General features: G+C 40.2%; 1 long non-coding RNA gene across 2 annotated transcripts; it reads right to left on the bottom strand.

The window, feature by feature from the left end:
* Positions 1-7951: 7951 nt before the first annotated feature.
* LOC116272465 lies at positions 7952-11334 on the bottom strand. 2 transcript variants are annotated; one of them, XR_004181142.1, is made up of 3 exons: positions 10568-11334; positions 10011-10322; positions 7952-9919 (listed from the first exon to the last, which is right to left on the bottom strand). It is a non-coding gene; the product is annotated as an uncharacterized LOC116272465 (long non-coding RNA). The 2 variants fall into 2 exon arrangements; XR_004181141.1 differs by having other exon boundaries at positions 10011-11334.
* Between the last annotated feature and the right edge of the window lie 13700 nt (positions 11335-25034).

Below are 25034 nucleotides of genomic sequence, written 5' to 3'. Positions count from 1 at the left end.
ACACACACACACACACACACACACACACACACACTTTAAGTTCTACGGTAAATGTGCACAACGTGCAGGTTTGTTACAGACGTATACATGTGCCATGTTGGTTTGCTGCACCCGTCAACTTGTCATTTACATTAGGTATTTCTGCCAATGCTTTCCCTCCCCCATGCTCCCACCCCTCAATAGGCCCCAGTGTGTGATGTTCCCTGCCCTGTGTCCAGATGTTCTCATTGTTCAATTCCCACCTAAGAGTGAGAACATGCGGTGTTTGGTTTTCTGTCTTTGCGATAGTTTGCTCAGAATGATGGTTTCCAGCTTCATCCATGTCCCTACAAAGGACATGAACTCATCCTTTTTTATGGCTGCAGAGTATTCCATGGTGTACATGTGCCACATTTTCTTAATCTACCCTATCATTGATGAACATCTGGGTTGGTTCCAAGTCTTTGCTATTGTCTTCACAGATATTTCATGGTGCATGCTGTCTCTCATTTTCTATAGGTCCATGCTCTAACACCTCAGCATAAGAGAGGACTTCCCTGGCCAACTTCTCTGATCTCCCTAGATAAGACAACAGCCATATCCACTCAACACTCCTTTACGTCCCTTTAAGTCTTGCTTAATGCTGCATTATTCTTTCCAGCTGACATATCACATATTTATTTGTATGTTTATTGTCTGTCTTCCCTCTACAACAGAAGTAACTTAAGACACTGTCAATTGACTGCTCAGTCCCTGCATCTGTAGCAGTGCCTGGAATGTAGTAGGTCTCAATAACTCTTTCCTAAAAAATAGTTCCACTTGTTTTTTGCCCTTTATTCTCATATTTATTCCAAACTGATTTTTCCTCTTGTCTTCTGAATTTTCTCACATCAGGGTCTTCAATGACCTCTGTTCTGCTAAACCCTCAACTAACTTTACCTCTCAGATAGTTTTGAGAGAATTAAAAACCACCCTCCTTTTGAATCACTCTCTCTTCCTAGCATCTGTGATTTTTCTGCTGTGCCACTGGCCACTCCTCACTTTCTCCTCCTTTATGCAACCTTGAAGCTGTGCAGTTCTTCAGAGATCTCACCAGAGTCCTCCTCTCTTCTCACACTTCAGTTTCTCTCCAGGTGATCTCATCGCCTCCCATGGCTTTAAATACCATGGGATGTTAAAGTCAGGGAACTTATTTTCTCATCCAGCATTATCTTCTGAGCTTTAGGTGGATGCTGTCATTAGGAATCTAGGTGTGATATGTGGAAACTAAGTGGCAAACCTATTTGTCCTTGAGTGTTACTTCTCTCAGAAAACATTTTATTGCTTAACTTGGAAAGCTGGGAGTCTCTTCCCTTTCCCTTACTTCCCAGATTCAATTCACTAGCAAGTCCTGTCCGTTCCATTGTTGAACTGTACCTTGTGTGTCTGCTGCCTTCCCTTCATCTCCTTTATCACACTCAAACCACCATCATTCCCTGCATGGACCAATGCAATACCCATCTAAATGGTGTTTCTGCTTCTACTTTTGTCTTCTTTTAATCCGTTCTCTATGCAGTCACCAGTATAATCATATGATCATGCCACTTCCTTGCTTAAAATACTTCAAGTGACCCACATTGCAATTAGGTTTTTAAGTCCATCACGATCTGGCCTCTAGCTATTTCTTTTGCATGACGTCTCATATCTCCTGCTTCCACTCATCGTCCTACACATGTTTGGACTCACAAATAGCTCTTATTTACTGTGCACTTATTATGTACATTGTGGTAGTTATTTAACCTATTTACCATATCATTTTCACATTATGCAAAATGAGCATTAATGTCCCTAAATTATAAATGAGAAAGCTGAATTCCAAGGAAAGTAATCATGAAACTGAAATCACATTTATTAAATGGATGAATAAATGAGTGAATGAATTTGACTAAGACCACACAGCTGGATGTTACAGATTTTGTTCACCACACAGGTTTATTGGGATGATACAGAGGTCAGTTTTTCAAAGCATAAAGTACCAAAATATAAATTTTAAAATCATATTACAGTTTGAAGTTTGTGTTACCCTATATTACAAAGGCATTCCTGCTGGGTGGGAAGTAGACAACTAAAAGGCTGAGTTATCAACATTAAAGAGTTGATTTTCTCACTAGGCAGGTAGGGCTTACATACATTAGAACTCACAAAGAACAATAAAACGTAGCATTTAAAAATTCCTGAGTGAACAGCTGGAAAAAGTCTTGTTTTGCATGCTGTTGAAGAAGGACACAATATAAAGAAATAAAGAAAGGGGGCCCCAACCGATCAACACGATCAATTAAGTCAACCAATGGAGTAACACATTGTAGACAGTCTCTGACATACAATGTAAAAGCCCCTAGAACTTAGCCCTGAGCACATAACCAACAGGAGTGTGTCAAATCTGAGCTTACCAAATTGTACCTAACAAATGAGGTCTCCGCTGACAATATGTCCACCCCACTCCTATAATTGCCCACTCCATTAACCTCCATGGTTAATGTATTCTCTTTCTTCTCACCACCTGAGATGTATTCTTTTTCTTCTCTTTCTTCTCACCACCTGACACCATCTAATTAACTGCTTGTCATCTGCTTGTTGTGTCTCTGGTCTGTAACACGGGCTAGCACTTGGCAGTTGCTGGAGAAATAATGTGTTACTTGCGTGAATCATGAAGCGCTAGATTGAACTGAATCCAGTCCTTAACTGAGGGACTCAGATTAGGATGGTCACTGTAACAATTATGTATTCTACTGTTACCCCTTCTTGACTGCAAAATACTGCCTAATTTTCTGCTCTCAGTTTTTAGGATGGGTTTCCCTTCCCTCTTAGCACATCTTATAATAGGGAAAGCTGCGGCCTCATCCACCCATTGTCCCCAGAGAGTATGACCAGAGGCACAGGCCAGGCCCTCTTTAAAGACACTCTGAGAGCTCCCCTGGGTAACTGTCTGGTGTCTCAGTTGCCTCACTTCCTTTGCTGCTGGCTCCAACCCAGAAGATCACCGACTCATCTTCAAATGTGCTATTTATGACGATTCATCCAGATACAGCCCTCCAGAACCCGAGGCCCCACACCAGCTCCATTCAGCTGTGACAATGTGCCCAAAAGCTACTGCAGTTTTCACTAAACTATGGAGCAAATGTCAGACTTCCCTCGCATTATCAGACACACATCTTACATGGCCTCTTTATTGGGTTTTTATATCTTGAGGGGGTCTTAATAGGATGAAAGGGAGGCTTGCTAGGTGCAAATGAGTGCTGTTTGACTATTTAAAGGCACATTTAATTAAACTGGATTCATTGCCTGCATGGGGCAAGTTAAATGAAAACTAAATAGATGGAGTATGATTACATATTATTAAGAAGAGAGACAGCTCTGGAGACCAAATTCTTTTAACACAACATTAAACTGAGCTCATTTCATATGCACAGTTTAGCACCGGCCTATAAGGAGAACATGTTTTGAGAAAATCAGCAGAATGGTTATGAGCTCTAAACAGCTTTTAATAAAATGCAATGTTTCAGGGAAGGAGCAGCTTCTAAGCTTCACTTAAATATGCTAATTAAAGAAAATGAAGTTTCCCATTGATTCCAGGTTCCCTTTGTGTTCCCTCTATTTTTTATGTTCATCGCACCCAGGCTACTTTCTACCTTATTTTGTAAACTCCCAGAAATGCTCCAGATTCCTTATTAAAAAGATATCAGTGCTCACTGTGAGTTGGGAAGAGAAGAAAATAACCCAAGTCTGCCAAATTGGTGATTTTATTCAAATTGGCTCTCTGGGTCTCGGTGTCCACAGACTGAAATAATCCTTAGCTTCTAGCTGGAATCAAGACTCTTTTGACAAATGGACCTCACTGAGTTTAGCAATAATAATAAAAGTAGTTTCCATCTGTTGAGTATTTGTATGGGACAGGTGCTTTATAGACATCACCTAATTTGATTCCCACCATCACCCGGGAAGATAGGTATAGATATCCCATTCCATTTGCTCAGGGTTACACAGACAGCCAATGGTGTTACTGGGACTTAAACTCAGGTCTGACAAGCTCCCTGCTCCCTCACTGGCAACGATATCTGCCCTGATCCCATCCAGGGAGTCACATCCCCCAGGAGGGGGTGGTATTTTAAAAACATAAAATAGTCAACATAATTTTGTATCACAAAAGAGGAGAAAAAAAACGTACACTGACTTTCAAAGCAGGAACTCTTTTAAAGTAATCTTCTTGGCTGCTGGTCCACAGGGTAAAAAAAAACAAGTTGAAACATCTGGTTTATCCATCCCCAAGTTACAATCTTCTGCTGTGGCCCCTCCATTTCCCTTTCTTCTGAGGGCAACATCTTGGTGTTACTGTGGAGTCAGCTCTCCCCTACTTTTGGTCCATGTGGCCTAAACTGTATTTACCTTACCCTTTAGTTTCATGAGTTCGCACATGCCCCTGGCCTGGACAACATGTCCCAAATTGGTTCACAAGTCCCACTCCAAGAAATGAATGCCAGCTCCAGTACTTTTGTCTGAAGCTACTGAGAGAGAGAGATCCTCCCTATAGCTGCTAAGCAGATAGGCTACACTCTCTTAGTGGTCCTCTTGGCCCCACTCTCAGGCAAGGTGAGAACTTGCCTGAGAATGAAGCCCAGCTGAGAGACGGAAAGGTACAGAAGCCCAGAGACATTGTTTGAGAGCTGAACCCAGGCACACGTGAAGTCAAATATCTGCACATGGCCTTTTCTAGTTCATGACCCAATCAGCTCCATTTTGTTTTTAAGCTAATAGGAATCAGTTTTCTGTCACAAGCATCTGGAAAAGTATGGCTCCCAATCTCACCAATTTTACAGTTGTAGAGTCTGAAACCCAGAGAGGAAGAGCAGAATTTCTTAAAATTTTTACTACGAATTCGTGACATATTTAAGCTAAGAATCTAGAACCCCCTTCTCTCCATCCAGTTTTGTTTCCTTTACTATAACCTGCTAGGCCATTGATTAAGTCCAATCACCAGACCAGCAGCAGCAGCGTCATTTGCAACCTGCTAGAAATGCAAACTCTCACAGCCCCATCCAAAACCTACTGAATCAGAATCTCTGGGAGTAGGACTAGCAATCTGTGTTCTAATAAGTTCTTCAGTTGACTCTAATGCCTGCTGAAGTTTGAGAACCTCTGTTCTAGATCAATGTTTTTCCAAGATTTGAATCCTCATCACAGGAAGACATTTTCCCTCCACCATTTCTGCTCAAATTTTCTATAATTCCTGAAGCTCGATTTTAGGGTGAGATGTTCACTGATCTCCACATAAAAAGGGGACTTTTGAATATTTGCAGAATCAGAAGTGGGTAGTGGGGTTGGGGAATGCACACGAATGGAGATCTGCCTTGGGAAATCTCAGGGCCTGTCCCAGCCCTCCTCCAAATCCAAATATGGATGTAGACAGGGAAGAGGCAGCAACTTTTTAAGGGAGCTCAAGATCTGAAGCTTAGATGTCTAGGAATGGTGTAGGAAGCTACTTATTAATATATTCCCCTCAAACACAGGGAATTCCACAGGGCTACTTCATGGCAAATGTATGAAAAACTGCACGTGTTACGTAACCTGGCACTCTCTTTGCTGCATGCTCAGCTACCCTTACCTGGGGAAACTCGGTCTTTTCCAAAGAGAATTGCGTCTATTATACCTGTGTCCTCTGAGGCCTCAGGGCTTTGGTGTTCTAACTTCCTAGGATGGTTTTCAGGGGACAAAACTGTGTTCAACAGAAAAGGGATTATCTGCAGGAGAAAGATTATCCTGCATCTTGGGGGCAAGCTGATTTTACAGCCATTCTAGGAACACTAGGAACTGCTTCTGCATCTTTGCAATGCTTAGTCATAGTTATAATTCCTGAATGCTCCGCAATCTTAACTCAGGTTTTTTTCACCTGTGATAAATGTAATATTTATCACATCAATATTAAGAATAATTCAACACTAAGAATAATTTGTATAATAATAGATAATACACTTTATACTTATTATTATCTATTTTGGGACACATCTCTCCACTAGGTAGAGTAGGGACCTTCTGTGTTATTTCAAGAGACAGATGCAGCAGCTGTCACATCAGAGGTGCTCAAAAATATCTTTTCAACAACAAAAAAAATTCTGTCTAAGCGTACTCTTCCAAGGTCCATCAGGGAGCTCACCATCTTGAGAAGTTAATAACAGCTGCCATGAATCCAATACCTGACATAAACCAGACACAGTGCCTGGTGAGTTACAGACATTATCCTAGGTGAGGAAATTGAGGCACAGTTTGTCGCTAGTCCAAGGTTGCATAGCTGGTGAGTGGTGGAGCCGGGACTGAATCCCAGGACTGAATCCCAGTCTTAACCCCAGTAGTTTGTCATATAATGAGAAAATTATTCTTGCCATTATATCTGTCTCCCTCTCTTATTCATTCATTCATTCATTTAACCTACACTTAAGTCACTTAAGGACAGCCTTGTCCTTACTGCTTCCACAGTGTGGCTAAGCATGTGGACATCCTGAGGGAATACCCTTCAGAGATTTCTGACTTCCACAAGCTCACAGAAGGGTAAAGAGAAAGGCCCCAATACTGCAAAAAATAAATAGACAAATACAATCCAGTAATGATAAGGGACTCTTGTCTTCGATCTTCATAGCACTGTTCTTTGACAGACTGCAAACCTCTCAGTATATCAGCAGTGAAATCATAAAAAGATTGTTATTGTTTTGCTTTTTTTTCATACAGAAACAAAGCTAATTACTTTGCAACATCTTCAGGCTCTGAGGAAGATCAAATTAAGCAGGTTATCTTGGTACTGTCCATTACCCCAGGCCTGCTTGCCTATCCCGGCTCTAATTGCCAGCTTTCCTGGGCAGAAATAATTCCAAGCTGCATGCTCTGCACTTTCTCCTCCTTTTTAATATCATCAAATTTGAAATAGACATACACAGCAGCAGAGTTGCTGGAAGTATTATAGAAGCCCAGTAGGAGATTTTTGCATATTTATGAAAATAGTTTACCTTCTGCTATGACAATAACAAATGTTCACAGTCTCAGCAATTTGCCCACTTTGTTTGAGGAAAACCAGGAGTGCATTAACAATTTAGGAAGGGCTTTTGAGGGGTGGTTACACCATTATCTTATTTTCCCTAAAGTTATCATTTCAAGAGGGTATTTTTTGGTGCAATTTCTAATGCAAGGAATGTCCATCTTCTGACAATGATAAACAGGGAAACTTTTTCAATCCTCCCCAAAATGCGCCGATCGTTTAGGTCAGACTTTGACAAACTTAGTCTAACAGGTTATATGAGGAATTCATACCCAACAAATATAACTTTTGCCTATTTTTTTTGACAACTACTTATGATTGACTTGTCAGTCTCAGGACTTGTTTTCAGCTTTCTAAAAATCTTTCTGACCATGTTAAGTAAGGAAGGTTGCAAGTCTGACTCGGCAATAGTTAACATGTAACCTTTCTCTAGAAAGAGAATGAGGATGTCAGAAAAAAAAATGTTTTCAAGTGGAAAGACGACTACAGTGCCTTTAATGACACTAAATCTCTGTCTGGCAGCCAATATTTGTATAAGACTATTCTAGCTACGAGAACAGTTTACTGTAATTTTAAAATGGCCTAAAATAAATGAGCCCCAGGTGGAAGAAGCTAAATGGTATATTAGAAAGAGCAAAGGTTTTGAGGTTAGACAGACTTGGACACAAATCCCCACTGTCTCACTTACTTGTCGTGGCCTTCTGGAAAATATTTTAACCTTTTCGAGCCCCCATTTCATGAGCTGTAAAATGGGGATAATCTTGCCTAGGGTTTCATAAGCTTGAGCTGACAAAAAGAACCTGTAGCTCTGAGTACATAGTGCTGGTAGAATGTGCGTAGGTGCTCAGTAACCTCTCTCACAGAGTACGTGTTCCATGTTTTACTATTATTTGTGTTATACTTATCGTACAGTTTAAATGCTGTTACTTATATTTGTTTTCTGTGGCTGCTGTGACAAATCACCACACACTTGGTGGCTTACAGTAACAAAAGTTTTTTCTCTTAGAGCTCTGGAGGCCAGATATCTGAGATTAAGATGTTGGCAGGTCTGTGCTCCCTCTGAAGGCTCTAGTGGAGAGCCTTTTCTGGCTCTTCCAGCTTCTGGTCACTCCATAGGTTCCTCAGCTTGTGGCTGCAAAACTCTAATCTCTGTCTTTGTCTTCATGTGGCTTTCTTCTGTTTGTCTTCTCCTGTTTTGCCTGTTATAGGGACACTGGTCACTGAATTTAAGGCACACCCAGATAACCCAGGCTGATATCATCTTGAAATTCTTTACTTAATGACATCCTCAAAGATTCTTTTTCCAAATAAGGGCACATTCACAAGTTTTGGAGATTAAGACATGGACATATTTTTTTGAGAAACACCATTTAGTCCACCACACTAGTATATTGGAAACTACCATGAGCCAACTTTCGCAAGATGATTTATTCCAGTTGCTTAGCTTTTTAAAAAAAATCATTTGCAGCATTATTAAGCTGAAAAAAATACCATCTAATTCAAAATATTACAGAGACTAAACAAGAATTGAGAGCTTTGGGTTTTGTTGTAATAAAAACCTTATATCTTGGTATAAACTTACATAATTTGTAGCCCCACTGTCCATAGTATCTTTAACTCAGGGGATCTTTGATACTCACCGCACAAAAGTACAGTCATTTTCAAACCTCACTTTAAATAAATACATCAAATCCATATTTTAATCTTTCCTTTGCCTTTAAAAATAAACCAATATAGATAGAACTTTCTGACACCCATAAAAGCTAGTTTGAGATCACTCAACTCATTTGCATGGATGACCTCTACTTGAACTCATTTCTCTGGAAATAAAAGTTTAGTGCACTACTAATTCAACTTAGAAAGTAATTGAAAGACTTCAGCAAATGAGGAAAATTCTCATTTTATAGGGACTAGGGACTTAATTCAAATGAAAAAACCTTCACTGATGACATGAGTTAATTGTGCAGTTAACATAAAATAACCCTACCTAGAATTATAAAGACTCTGAAAGTATCAGTTCGCAGGTATCAATGATTAAAAGATTCTTCAACAGAACATCACATTTCTTGAATTTTCTGCATATTGTATATTAAAGAAGATAGTCAGTGACCACTATTAAGTCTAATACTTTATATAATTTCATTTGATAGAACCCTATTACAACCTCAAAATCTAGACATAGAGTTTCTTCAGTTCCCAAGACACGACACTCTCTCTTTTGCTGAATCCTTAACTTCTACCTCTAAATGTCAGAGATCTCATGGCTCAGCCCTAAATCCTCCTATCTAGTTACATACCTCCTTGGAAATTCCATCCATTCCTCTGGCTGCTAATACTATTCACATGCTACTAATGCCCAAATACTCTATCTCTCTGAGGTTGAGTCCCATATCAATCTACCTATTTAATGTCATTACTTGGATACCTCATAGTCATGTCAAAAGTAATCTGCTGAAAATTAATTCTTTTTTAGGTTGGGTTCCCTAAAAGCAGAGGTTCAGACAAGAATTCTCAAGTAACTTATAATATTGAAATTGATTTAGTGATAGTCAAGTGATTTATTTAATTAGTGTTCTCAAAAGGGAAGTGAGAAAAACAGGAGAGGGCTGGGCAAAAAATGTGAGTGAGTCTAGCTTCAACATGATCCCATAAGGAAGCTCTGGAATGCAAATTGTGCACTCAGCTGATCCCACCTTGAGGCAAGGAGACTGACCTTTTGTTACCACATGTCCAGTTTCCAGCTTCCTCAGGAGTGAGAGGTTATAGGACCTAACCTCCCCAACACTGCAGCTAGTGTCTTGCTGGGGAAAAGCTCCAGAGAAGGTGGCAGCTATGAGCAACTAGCATCCGGCACTCACAGCAGCTGGAAAAAGGGGAAATCTGCCAAGAGAAAAGGCAAGAACAGGGCATCAATAACATCCACTATAGCTTCTTAATTAATCCCACACTACATGGTCAAAGTTCTACCTACCAATTCTCCCTGATATCCACCATCTCTCTATTTCTTCTCCGAGTAACCTAGTGTGCAGGATTTTTCTCAGTCACTTTGCCAGCCAGGGACCTCCACAGTCAGTGATGTCCCCACCTGGACCTTGCTCAGTCCTGGGCCTGACACAGGAGGTACCCCATTCACTTGGCCTGCTGGGCCACACCTGGCTTACACACCGGCCTGGATCCTGCACTCACTGCAGGTTCCATGCTCAGCCTGCAGCTTAGCTGGGCATGCCCCAGCCCGCCTGTGTTACGGCTCGTACCCATGTTTGGTGGTTCTCACGTCCTTGTCCTGCATCCAAGAATAATAAGGTTACGTTGACAATCAATGGGTGAGGAGGGCAGAGAAGAATTCTACTGAGTGACAGAACAGCTCTCAGTTCCTCACAAGCTGAGGAATGTATGGAGTGACCAGAAGCTGGAAGAACAAGAAAAGGCTCTCCATTGGAGCCTTCAGAGGGAGCACAGACCTGCCAATGTCTGCAAGTGTATAACTTCTTAATTAATCCCACACTATGTGGTCAAAGTTCTACCTACCAATTCTCCCTGATATCCACCATCCCTGAAACCCCACCCTAAGTTGGGTGGTCTCCCTCTCAGTGTAGCTCGGTCTAGGGCTTTTATGAGCTCAGAATGGGTAGTACATGCTGATTGGTTTGTGAATATGCATACGTAAAAAAGGTTAAAACAAAAGCACCACTCAAAGGTGGGCATGACAGTGTAGAAAACCAGTTAGGGAAGGGTAGGTATATGTAAAATAGGTGAAGGGTGAGGATCAATCAGAAGAAAGTCACCAAATGGGAAAGGAGACTCTCAATCCAGTCCATGGATTTGACTTGTAGCTTGGCTTCCAGGCTTTAAACTTTCTCAGCTTGAAGGTAGAGTTTCACGGGGGACCCGCTCCTGTCTGCCTTCTGCCACTATCACTAGGCCAAGCTACTACCACGTCTTATTTCAACTAGTAAAATGCTTCCAACACATGCCTTTATGTCCACCTTACTCATCAGCAATACACTGACCTCAGAAAAGCCAGGATTATTATTTTTTAAACACAAATCTGGTGGCTCCAAATGCTTTAATGTCTTCTTATTGCCTTTATAACTAATTTCAAAATCAAGGCCCAGATCTCAGAGCCACTGTGGCATTAGGTCCCTGACTCCAGTGCACTCTCCAATGACCTCTCCCTCTGATATACTATGCATCTGATGCTTCTAGTACTTTGGTCCATACCTATATCACTAGAAGTTTCTGCCTTGTGACCGTCACTCATGTTATTTCCACTAATGAAATGAGAATACTATTTTTTTTTTTTTTTTTTTTGAGATAGAGTCTTACTCTGTCACCCAGACTGGAGTGCAGTGGTGTGATCTCAGCTCATTGCAAGCTTTGCCTCCTGGGTTTAAGTGATTCTCCTGCCTCAGCCTCTCAAGTAGCTGGAATCACAAGTGCATGCCACCACACCCAGCTGATTTTGGTATTTTTAGTAGAGATAAGGTTTCGCTATGTTGGCCAGGCTGGTCTCAAACTGCTGACCTCAAGTGATCCACCCACCTTGGCCTCCCAAAGCACTGAGATTACAGGCATGAGCCACTGTGTTCTGCTAAGTATGTTTTTTTCTAAGTCTCTGTTTATTTTGTTTCAGGTCTCAGGTTCAAGGACAATTGCCTGAAGGAGACCTCTTCTGATCTCACCTTGTTCACAGCAGTAATCACAATCTACAAGGTTATTTGTTCTCTGAAAAACCTAACTATTGAATGAGCTGGATTTGGTGTATGAAAGCAGAAAACAATTTTCTATTAACCTTGATCTTTTGACTTATTATCCTCCACACTGGATAATCCCATTGCTTCTTCAGCTTCTCTCAGATATTAAAAATTCCAATCCAGTGAAACATCCACACTTTTAATATCTTTGACTTATACTGTTTAAAGCTTTTTATCTCACCCAGCTTGGATCTGCCTTGGGCTGGCAACACAGCATTGAACAGGTAGGGAATGATCAACTTCTTTGGGAATGATCAACTTCTTTAGGATTCCCCTAAGCTTGTGTTCCTCTCCTGGCCGCACCCAGCTGTCAATGATGAGACTTAACTAAATAAAAAGTAACTATAAAATAATCTGCTATTAGGTGGGAGATATAATAAGCATACATGCTATTTTTGCAGGTAGATAAAAATATATGTACAGTTCCATCCAGAAAGTCATGTGATTCTCCTCAGTTTGCGATTCAGTTTATCATTCTACTCAGATAATAAGTCAAGAGATAAAGGTTAATCAGAGAACTAATCAAAATTAGTTCTTTCCCATCATTTAACTTTTTGTAAAAGAAAGTTTCATATTTACTTTTCTATTTGGGACCTACTGTAGGCAATTATAGCTTTCACAATATGATCCTTTAGAACTATGGTTAATAGCTTAATAGCCCTTTTGACAATTTCTGGATTCTTGAAAATCAGAGCCCCACTAATGTGAAGGAAGTTTGCCAACAACTGTGAACATGGGAAGTGAGTGGGAAACTGAGTGTTGGTGCCCAAGTCCCAGACATGACCTGCCACAGAATGGGCTCCTTAGTGAGAGAGGGATGACCCTAGTGGGAACTGAAACAGCCTCAAAGCTGGAGGCCCTCCTCTCCTCCCCTTCTGCACTATCCTAAGTTTCTGTCAGCACCCCACAACAAAACCTCACCACCTTACCCCAAGCTGTTAAGAGTAAGCTTGGTTGTACTTCATATCTTGAAGATTCTTATAGGCATCTTCAGATCGTCTGGGGCAATTAACTTCTGACTGCTAGAAATGACCAAAATCCCAACTTACATGCCTGTTCATGGAGCTGTTTACCTTAATATCTGTTTGTCGAATTTCCCCCTGTTCTGCTATGTATCACAAAGAGTGGGGAAGCAGTGAAGGGAGAAGACTAGCTGACCCCTGCAGACTGTGTTTTTCAGGATCCTATGCCAAGAAAGGCACTAATGGAAGATTGGATGTTCCATTAGTGGGAAGGAGGGAGAAATTCCCACTTCTATGTTTATGGTGTGATTCCCAGAAGCCACTGTTTCTCTTCTTGGTCTCCAGAAAACCCTGTGATGACCTGCCCTGATTCCATTTTTTCACCAGGTGACTGTCACCCCAGTGCTCCAGTAACAACACTCCCCTCTGGTCCCTTCAGACTTAGGGTAAGAGCTTCCTACCATCATTCATTTCTGGTTTGCCTCCCTCTGTACTGGATGCTTTCTCAGCATCCTCCCTGCATTCTATATAGCTGTGGAAACAATTCTCTGTGTTTGTTTTAACTCCTCAGAGTGGGTTCTGTACTTCTAGTGGGACGCTGGCTGATCGAGGCTGACTTTAGAAAAGGTGAGTGGGATGGGGCGGGGCAGTGCAGAGATGAACAAAAACTTTTGACTGTGGTATGCAGAAGAATGAGCATGCTGTTAGAAATGAACAGGACATCAGAAATGATTCAGACTGAAAATAAGATGTCGTTATCTACCAAAATGCTACATTGCAGGGAGGAAGAGAATTATTCACCACCACTTTAATGCTAGCGAACCATCATACCCAAGGCCTTAACACATCAAAACCACAGGCTTTCTTTCATGCAAGAGTACATTACTGGGCTTCCCCTTCCAGAACTGCTTCACTCTCAGCAGGAAAGCAAAGGGATCCTGTCGCTCAGGGAGTAGACAAGAGACCTTGTGATATTCAGGATGGGTGATGGGGATGCAAACTTCAAAATGGTTACTTGAAAGTGGTATTCCTAACATATTCTATAACTATTAGTGAGTTCCTACCATGTGTTGTGTTGTTTTAGGTACTGGGGATAGAGCAGTGAGCAAATAAAACAATGCCCTGTCTTCAAAGAGTGTATAATATGACAGTGGAAGGATGGGAGATACAAACAGACAATAAACAAAATAAATAAATAGCATTTTTTAAAATGGAGATATATGCTACAGAGAAAAATAATGCAGGGAAGTGGATAGTAAGTGTTGAGAATAGGGTGTTGAAGTTTTAAATTCAAGGTCAGGGAGGGCCTCAGAGTGGCATTTAAGTAAAGAGCCAATGGAGGTGAAGAAGAGAGTCATGAGTTTTCTGAGTAAAGGACATTCAGGAAAAGAGGTGGAAAAGATTTAGCATCATTTTGGGATAGGATGTGACAAATAGAAAGGACTCCAGGAAGAATTCAAGGTCTCTGGCCAGAGCTTCTGGAAGAATGGCATTAGTTGAAATGGGGCAAAGATGAGATAGAGGATATTTGCTTGGGGTTGGGGTCAGGAAGATTAGAAGCTTAATATTTAGACACATTAAACTTGGTAAGCCTATTAGACATTTAACAGGAGGTGTGACATAGGTAGCTGCTTCTATGAATCCAGAATTCATAGAGAGAGAGAGAGATCCTAGAGTTGTCAGCATATCACGAGTACTTAAGCAGTATGTAAAGCCCCAAAAGAATGAAAGTGAGCATAAACAGGAAAATAAAAATTCCAAAATGAAGTCCTTGGCACTCCAACATTAAGAGGTCAGGGAGATGAGGAGAAACTCGAAAAGAAGCTTTAGAGGTAGTGGCAAATGAGGTGTGAGGCAAAACATCGGGTAGGGGGTGTCCGGAAAGTCAATTGAAGAATGTGTTTCAAGATAGACCATGTAACATACTGCTAGTAGATGGAATAAGGTGAACACCAAGGACTTACCACTGGATCTGAGGTCGTTGATGGGGCTGCCAAGAGCAACATTAATGGAGTGGTGTGGAGAAAACACGGGGTGGAATCAAGGAAGAATTAAGAAAGAAAATGAATCCTATCAAGGACAGAAAACACTTTCCAGGAAAGTTTCTGTAAAGGGAAAGGCAGAAATAAATAGTGGCTCAAGAATGAAGTAGAGGTAAAAAGAAGGTAGAAGAATAAAAAGCAAGTTATTATGTTGGAGAGAAAGACTTAATAGAGAAAATAAAATCATGGTTTGGAAAAAGAGGGTATAATTGCTGCCATGATGTCTTCAGACAGTGCAGAGGAGATGGGACTTGGTGCACAAGTAGAGACACTCATATCAGCTAGAAGCATGGATAGTGCATCTATGGTACTGTTATAGGAGTTATTAAGAAGTTATTTTTGGCAGATAGAGAGGAAAAGGGTTCCTTGGGAAGCTTTTGTTTCTTTTAAAGCAACTCCAGAAATGTTTCTTGTCTAGCAGGAAAACCCCAGCTCTTAGATGGGCCATGCTGGCCATTAGAAACTGGGTCCACCCAAGCAAGGCGATTTCTGCAGTCTTCTTGGGCCCTTGGCCCAACATATGCCTGACAACATGCCTCCCCCACATATACCCAGGTGTATAGAACATCATGGTGGCCTGCATTTGCATATTAAAAGGCTAGAGTGGGAGGGCCATACCTGGTCAAACCAATACCCTGAGTCCTACACAAATCAGACACTGCCTCCTCCAGCCTCCTTATATAAGCAGTCACTTTTCCACAGCACACAGGGTTTCCTCGTGCAGCTTTGGAGTTCCCCTCCCTCTGTCTCTGTATGGGGGAGCTTCTTCTTTCTTTCTTATTAAACTCTCTGCTCCATAAAACCACTCCACAGGGTCTGTGTCACTATCAAAATTGGTGCCAGACTAAGAACCCAGGTGTTCCTCCAGTTATCGGAATCATATCAGCACCAGAAGGAAAAGTAGAGTATAACAGGCACAGGTGCAGGCAAGCGAGTAGATGGGGTTGGAGTTTGCAGAAGTTCTTTTCTGGTTGCTTTTATTTTATCAGTAAAATAAGTTGCTGAGAAGAAGGAACCACGTCATCAAATAATAAGGATGGGGGAAGAGGTATTGAAGGTTTAAGGAAAGAACTAAAAATATGACATACTCCACTGGTACAGTGAGAGAGAAATGGATATGGATATTTTCCAGTTAACACTAAGAGCCCACTTGAGATTAGTGATCATGAATTTAAAGTGAGGCCATTCATCATGGTTTTATGCTTTTCTTCAGTCGTATTCAGTTGCACAGTTGCAGGCATGGAGTAGACAAAGAGTTAGATTTAAGTAGGGCTGTGTTTTTGCCTATGATGAAGTGAGAGAGTGACCAAAAATTTGTGGATACATGCAAGGGAGGGATTATAATTATTGGTCACCAGAATTTAAGCTGGATTACAAAAGGATTGAATTGAAGGCAAGCCAGGAAAAGTGTAAATTGATATCACTGAGAAATTATAGATTCTGATGGGGTCAAAGGGAGGTTGGAGAGGAGTTCCTAGAGGGAGTGGGCTGGAAACATAGCAGAATGTGATGCTGGAAATGGAAAATATGGAGGGCACGCGGTTAGGGTAAGACAAGAGAGCAAATGTGAGCGAATGGCTGAGAAACATAGCTGAGAGGAACATAGGAAGAGAGGAGGTCAGTGACTTAGAAGCCAGGATATTAGCAGGGTAACATTAGGTTGGAGGGGAATTGAAATCACCAAAAAGCAGGAGTGGTGTGAAAAAGAGGGACAATGAGCCAGGATCAAAAATCCTCAAAAATTAAGAGAAAATGGTCTCCAAGTATGAGTTAATTACAGAAACAAGGAGGACTGGTATTTGGAATAGGCTGATGACCTGAGATTCAAAGTCGATTGTTTTCATGGAGAAAGAAGAGAAGATAGGAAGGAAGTGACAATGAGGAGATAAGACGACACCATTCTTCCTTCAAGCCAGGCTTACAACAATGCAATGGGGTAAGAGCTATCATTTGAAAGGGCTATGGGGAAAATGGTATCCTCAAGACAGGAACAGGTTCTGGAACACAGGGGATCGAGAATACAAATTCTTTTAATGATAAGAGACAAGAACTTCTAAAATTCACAGTGCAAGAGTTTTAGGAAGTGAGGATAGTTAGAAGATGTGATCTGAAAAGGACTTTAGAGGGTTTAGAGTACCCCAGCAGTTCTGCCCTCTAGGGCTGCATCTCCTCATCATAAACATAAGATTCATTGAGGAACAGTTGCCTCTCAGACCTTTCACAGCACCCATTTGGGTGGCAGTAGGTACAGTGGGAGGAATCTTTGGAATGCTGTCTCAGACACATTTGAGCCTGTAGAAATACACACCTTGGAGTGTAGTGTCCTCTGCGGCCCCTCCCTTCCCCTTCAGGCTTGGCTATGCCATATTAGAAGTGACAGTTTTACTCTACAGTAGCTGCCCGTGATGACAGAAAAATTTCTTCGTGAAGTTTGCTATCTTCTTGGGCTTCACACAGCATGGAACCCAGATACGCTGTACTATCATATCTCTAAATTTAAAATGAACTTTTGTGTTACTGCACATACTTGGCATAAAGTTTTTTTTTGTTAAACTTCTTTTATTATTATTATACTTTAAGTTCTAGGGTACATGTGCACAATGTGCAGGTTTGTTACATATGTATACATGTGCCATGTTGGTGTGCTGCACCCATTAACTCGTCATTTACATTAGGTATATCTTCTAATGCTATCCCTCCCCACTACCCCCTCCCCACAATAGGACCTGGTGTGTGATGCTCCCCTTCTTGTGTCCAAGTGATTCATTGTTCAATTCCCACCTATAAGTGAGAACATGCGGTATTTGGTTTTCTGTTCTTGCAATAGTTTGCTGAGAATGATGGTTTCCAGCTGCATCCATGTCCCTACAAAGGACACAAACTCATCCTTTTGTATGGCTGCATAGTATTCCATGGTGTATATGTGCTACATTTTCTTAATCCAGTCTGTCACTGATGGACATTTGGGTTGATTCCAAGTCTTTGCTATTGTGAATAGTGCCGCAATAAACATACGTGTGCATGTGTCTTTATAGCAGCATGACTTACAATCCTTTGGGTATATCCCTAGTAATGGGATGGCTGGGTCAAATGGTATTTCTAGTTCTAGATCCTTGAGGAATCGCCACACTGTTTTCCACAATGGCTGAACTAGTTTACAGTCCCACCAACAGTGTGAAAGTGTTCCTATTTCTCCACATCCTCTCCAGCACCTGTTGTTTCCTGATTTTTTAATGATTGCCATTCTAACTGGTGTGAGATGGTATCTCATTGTGGTTTTGGTTTGCATTTCTCTGATGGCGAGTGATGATGAGCATTTTTTCATGTGTCTGTTGGCTGTATGAATGTCTTCTTTTGAGAAGTGTCTGTTCATATCCTTTGCCCACTTTTTGATGGGGTTGGTTGTTTTTCTCTTGTAAATTTGATTGAGTTCTTTATAGGTTCTAGATATTAGCCCTTTGTCAGATGAGTAGATTGCAAAAATTTTCTCCCATTCTGTAGGTTGCCTGTTCACTCTGATGGTAGTTTCTTTCGCTGTGCAGAAGCTCTCTAGTTTAATTAGATCCCATTTGTCAATTTGGGCTTTTGTTGTCGTTGTTTTTGGTGTTTTAGACATGAAGGCATAAAGTTGAGCATATGTTCTCTCCCAACCCTCAACAACAAGCAATAGTTCTCTCTTATATCTAACATTCTTGTTTTGCCAACTCCTCTCCTCCCTATTCTGAGTTTGAACCATCTTTGGCTCATGAGGGCATAGGAACTTGGCCAGGCAGGGAGAGCAAAACATTACTTACTGAAGTCATGTGCTTTATCCCTGAGGGGTATTTGATGCCCCTGTTCTTTGGTTCTCCACGAAAGAAAGAAAACAAAACAAACACAAAAAAACCCTGATGATATCACTGGATAAGACAAATGTTAGATTTTCACTTTCCCCTGAATTATCTATTTTTATTTTAGTGGAAAGCTTAAGTTGATAAATGGAATTATATGCATAGGAATTGGTAAATGCTTTGAAAGCAAAAAGCTATATGAATGGAAATAATTGTTTTAAATTCTTGAGAATGAGAAAGGAAGAATGAGCAGATGGCCCATCATGCTTTTGCTGGCTTTTGGGTTGGTTCCAAATGGCAAACTATTGCCTGGGCAAACATTTGGAATCAAAATGACCATACTCTGTTTGCTGAGAATCTTTCAGTGCATTGTGTACTCTGCAAGTCATGTTTACCACTCTGAAAGGACATTAAACTTGATAGAAAAAAAATATGTAATTTATTAGAGCACTAGGAAGGAGTTTGAAAAGAAAGCAAGTGAACTAACAGATAGCCATATCCAAATGGCAAAGATGCTAACACGGGATGCAAGGAGCCCAAGAACATTGTGGAATTTGAAATTAAAGTGGCGGAACTTTTATCTAGATGTGAGCAAATTTTATATGCGTGATTGTCCCAAAGACCAGAGCTATTTTCAAATGAGAATTGGATCTTGAATTATGAATTTTGTTCTAAACAAGTCAGAGAATATTATATTATTTTGATATAATCAATAACCTTTGTGAGAAAATAACATTTTACTTATTTTGCCTGGTTTTTTTTGTTTTTTTTTTTTTTTGAGGTGAAGTCTTGCTGTGTCACCCAGGCTGGAGTGCAGTGGCGTGATCTCAGTTCACTACAACCTCCGCCTCCTGAGTTCACGTGATTCTCCTACCTCAGCCTCCTGAGTAGCTGTGATTACAGGCACATGCCACCATGCCTGGCTGATTTTTGTATTTTTGGGTGAGTTGAGGTTTTACCATGTTGGTCAGGCTGGTCTTGAACTCCTGACATCGTGATCTGCCCACCCCGGCCTCCCAAAGTGCTCGGATTACAGGCATGAGCCACCACGCCCAGCCTATTTTGCTTTTATTTTGACATGAAATCACTGTTTTGAAATAGCTCTTGAGGACAAAATTGAAGCAGAATGGTACATATCTGAAGAGCATCAATCAAATTATTTCAGAAAGAAAAGAAAAAACTTGAAAGATATTTAATTGGTAATAGGAACTAAGTTTTGGAGGGTGAGAACTATCATTCTTAATGCTCTCTCCAATTTATTATTTGAGACTAAAAGACAACAGTGGAAGTGTATGGAGGCTAGAGGTCATGGTCTGACTGCCCATGCAGTCAGGAAGCCAAAGCTTGAATTTCTGTGGTACCTTCAAATAGCTCTTTAGTATTAGGCAAATCTTAACCTGTCTCAAAACTTGCCATTTGCCTAAGTATCAGTTTCCTATTCTATAAAATGGAACTATTAAAACCTACTTCATGATTTGCAGTCATTTAGCATAGTGTCTGGGACACAGATTGGGGATTTTGTATGTAGTCTCGATAAATTATCTACCCAAAGCACTGATTTGATATTGTCTGAACTATTTGATTTTTCTTTAACACATTTGAGAATAAATTCAATATAATGAATATATGCTGTGTTTTCTCTCACTTAATGACTGAGTAAAACTGAAGGCCCAGTGTCTCATTAAAAGGGATCTAGAAGGACCCAGACATTAGGATTTCCCTAAAATAAAAGAAGGTTTATTCTAGCCGGCTACACTTTGGTTGTTCCCAATCACTCTAAGCAATTGGTATACTGTGAAAATTATTTTGTATTTGTAATTGTTAGAAGTTGGGCAAATATCTGCTAGTCCACCCCATCCAAGCTAGTCTAGGTCATTCTTATAGTAGGAATGTGTTATTCTCCTCACATTGTAACGCATCCCAGGAAAGGGCATTGTGTTACATGGTGGGGTGAGGGGTGGAAGCGGGGACTATGGTGGTCTCTAAAATGATGAAATTCTTGAAGATACTGCTTAAATGTGTCCTGTCCATGAAGTCTGTTGCTTTAGGCCTCTGGTAAAAATTAATCGCTTTACCTTTCCTCCACTAGTTTTTACAGCTCAATTTTCCATTTACATCTCACTCTGTCTTGTATAATATTTGTATTCTTACTTGTCAGTCTTCCTTAGGAATTAGCAACCTCTCTGAGAGCTGAAGCCAGTCTTTTTCTTCACTTTTTCCTTTCATGTGGTACCCAGCATCCAGGCTTGTATGCAACTGGTGTCCAAATACTCAGATCAATTAATCACCCTCTCTAGAACCTTGAGACTTGAGAGTTTTAGTTGCTGTCAGTGTATCCATAGAAGTCAATGCCCTTAATTTGGGAATTGGGAACATTTTTCAAGTAATTGTAATTGTCTACCAGCCCAGTTTGAGGTAAGAAAGATTGCAGGTTGTGGAACCAGTCCTTCATGTAATGCAGAAAGCATTTTCTGGTTCTGCAGGCTTCCAGCTCCTTGGCTGAGAAATGTCACAGACTGGTAAAGCTCACCTCTAAGCCAAAGGCACATCTATTTACACAATCATTACTATTTCTGTTTCAAATATACATCTGCTTCTCCAATGTTCCCCTCACTTGACAGCAGTGTGTCTCACTGCTCCATGAAAATTCTTCTATTTTTCAAATTATTAATCTGAAAGGGATGGAAATGGAGGCTCTTGCATGAAAGGAAAAATCCCCTGACATATGTAGTTACCTTGAAAGTCTGACATTTGCTTTTAGTTGTTACCCTTCTAAAAAATAAATAATGTCCTTTTAAGGCATAAAAAAGGGACCATTACAAACTCTGATTTTAAATATCCATAGGTATTCTGGACCAGATCTAAACATTTTTTTTTTTTTTTTAGCCGGAAGTGAGTATGTTTTGCAGATCTCTTTGATACTATTGTGCTCAAGCCAGCAGACCTCTGTTCTTCCTGATAGGAAAATGTAAGTCATATTTAAGAATTGTTTCAAAAAAAGTCACGAGCTGAGTCCTTGGATGTAAAGTTGCAGCTCACTGCAGATTCTGATAGTTGAGTTACAACTCACTGAAAATCAAGGGTTTAAAATGGAAACACTGACAAACCTTCAAGCCAGGGCAGCACAAATGGCGCCTTGATAATTTATAGTCTACAGACAGCTCTCAGGTTTATTATCACAATGACAAATGCACTGTCATTGTTAATAGGATATTTCCCAGCAAGGACTTCTTGTTATGCAAGCCAGGTCCGGTATGTCATGCCGCATGATAGCAATAAAGTCTACAAGAATTTGTAATGAACTTCAATTACTAATAGATTATGGTTAATGGGAAATATGTGCAGTAAAGATATGGGTTTTTATATGCGCCTTCTGGTATTCTATGAGGCAATGATTTATGCTACAATTTATGTTAACATTTTCTACTATGAAAAGGCCCAATTTGGTAGAAAGCCACTTCATCCATAACAAATATTTAAGATAATTTTGCACATAAAATAAATGAAGGTATAATATTAGATATTAATCTATTTAATTCTAGCATTTTTATTTTTATTGAAAGTGAAGACTTTTTTCCTCTACCTGGTAGTACCGTTGTTTAAAAATTCTTACTATAAAACAAAAGCATAAAATACATTGAGGTCTTTGAGTTAAATGTAACATCTTGTATGTTAATTTCTTTGTTTAACTTCCTTCTGTAATTAAGAATCCCATTAAAATTTGATGTATACTGGTGTCCTGCTTATGCAAGTATTATTTTAAATTAAGAAAATACACAAGTATTCATCTTAAATTAAAATGAATTTGTAATCCACGTCATGCTTTCTGTCACTATAGAGATCAACAGCTGGGATACAAAGGTGGAAGTGCATATACAAATGATTTGTGTGTGTCTTTATGTCTGGGTGTGTATGACACACACCCACAGATATTACATGTAGGCCAGGTGTGGTGGCTCACATCTGTAATCCCAGTACTTTGGGAGGCTGAGGCCGGCTGATCACTGGAGGTCAAGATTTTGAGACTGGCCTGGCCAACATGGTAAAACCTCATCTCCACAAAAAAGACAAAATATTTACTGGGAGTGGTGGTGTGCACCTGTAGTCCCAGATACTAGGGAGGCTGAAGCATGAGAATCCCTTGAACCCAGGAGGCAAAGGTTGCAGTGAGCTGAGATAGCACCACTGTACTCCAGTCTGGGCGACAGAGCAAGACTTCATCTTCAAAAAAAAAAAAAAAGAGAAAAAAAATTGAAAAATGCGACCATAATTTAGCCAAACGCAGACAAAAAAATCAAGAAAATTAAACTATAAATTAGAAACAATTCACAATAAGATTTTGTTAAATCACTATGAATTTAAAATTCTGAAAATAGAGTTGTCACAATCTTGGGAACCCACTGAAAGCATTTTTACATCTCTAAAGTCTGTGTGTGTGTGTGTATGTGTGTGTGTGTGTGTGTGTGTGTGTGTGTGTTTAAAATCGCTAAAATGATTTATACAAAGCTTAGCCTTTTAACTCAGAAAATGTGTTTTTATGTTCTCTCTTTTCTTCTTATCCCTGAACTCACGTCTTTTCACAAATCCTATATGATATCTTGCAAATGGCAGGTACAGACATGCTGAACACCTATGTGCTCACTACTGCTTACTTGAATAACCTTTGAGCCATGATTTTTCTCTCTGAATGATGATGGCTCCAAGATTCCGTGAAAGACCTTCCTGTCTAAGAGTCAAACCCCTGGACTGTGAAGGGAGAAAAATCCAGAAATGGCCCCATGCTATCACTTTTTAGCTTAGACTGTGGGCAAGTCTATCTAAACCTATCAAACCTCAGTCTTCATCTGAAAAATGATGATAATTTTAAAGACTGACTTTTTATTGTGAAAACAAAATGAAATAATATGTCAAGAATTTTATATAGTCCCCGGAAAATATAAATACTCAATTCACTGTAGATAATATTATTATTGATTGCAGCAATTCGATAAATACTTGTCGAGATAGGTAAGCATATGATTTTAATGTTTCTATAATTATTACTATTTTTTATTGTTATAATATTGTTTGCAAACCTCAATATATTGCAGGTTGAGGTGTTTTGGTGAGCCAGAAAATCACCTGGTTAGTTCACAAAGACAGATTCCTGAACTGCACACATGGTTCAGATTTGGGATGGAACAAAGAAATTTACGTATCTAAAAAGCCTCCTAGGTCTTTCTTCAGTCCACAGAAATTTTAAAAGCAGTGCATGGGCATCATGCATAGAATCTGTTAATGTTCGTATTTTTATGTTTTGTTGAAATCTAACTAAATACCGTGATTAATGACTAAGTCATCTGCTCATCTTTTGGGTATTTGACATAATGCAGATTAAATGTCTAGGACTCAGGTGACGAATAAGATGAGTGCACTTCTCATCTTGATATTTTGGCCCCTTTTGAAAAAACGTTTTTCTTCTATTGCAGTCATCCACTTTGCTACCCTCAATATAACTTATGTTATATTTTCCTTTTTTTTTTTTTTTTTTTTTTTTTTACCATTTTCATAATATTTCTTTTGGCTTCCTTTGCAGATTAAAAAAAAAGATTCTGAAACAGATGGGAAATACGTGGGTCAGATTAAGCTACCTATGGTAGTTTGGGCATGGTTTCAGCTGCTGTTACTCTAAGAAAGTTAACATCGTATGTACAAGGTAGAATGCCCTTTCTCTCTCAAGTAACACTCAGAGGGCAGGTAGTCCACCCCAAAATGGCAACTCTGCTCCGTCAGGTCCAGGGATGCGGCTCCTTGTACCTTGTTCCTCCACATTTCCAAGGGTGTTGCTGTTTTTGTCTGCATGATCTGACATAGCTGACTACGACAGTAACATTCCAGCCATCCAGAAGGAAAGAAAGTAGAAGAGAAGAAGATATCTCTTCCTTTGTCATCATGATCCACAAATTGTGTTATTTCTTCTCACATTCTATTGTCTAGAACTTAGTCATATGGCTATATCAAACTCCAAGGGTGTATAAGAAATGTAGTCTTATCTGGGTAGGCTTGTAGCTAGTTAAAAATTAGACATTCTACTACCATAGAAGGAAGGGAGAGGGGGCTAGTCTCTGCCACCTCACCTCACGACTCTGTCCAGCTGGAGCTACACTGGGCTAAATATTTGCTGTTAAAAAGCCTCTTGCAGTCGGGTGTGGCACTTTGGGAGGCTGAGGCGGGTGGATCACAAGATCAGGAGATGATTGAGACCATCCTGGCTAACAAGGTGAAACTCTGTCTCTACTAAAAATACAAAAAAAAATTAGCTGGGCATGGTGGCGGGTGCCTGTAGTCCCAGCTACTTGGGAGACTGAGGCAGGAGAATGACGTGAACCTGGGAGGTGGAGCTTGCAGTGAACCGAGATTGCACCACT

The sequence above is a fragment of the Papio anubis genome, unplaced genomic scaffold (genome assembly GCF_008728515.1).
Source record: "Papio anubis isolate 15944 unplaced genomic scaffold, Panubis1.0 scaffold1108, whole genome shotgun sequence".
NCBI classification, from domain to species: domain Eukaryota; kingdom Metazoa; phylum Chordata; class Mammalia; order Primates; family Cercopithecidae; genus Papio; species Papio anubis.
Note: the sequence above shows the minus strand (reverse complement) of the source record. Positions and strands in the feature narration are given on the sequence as shown.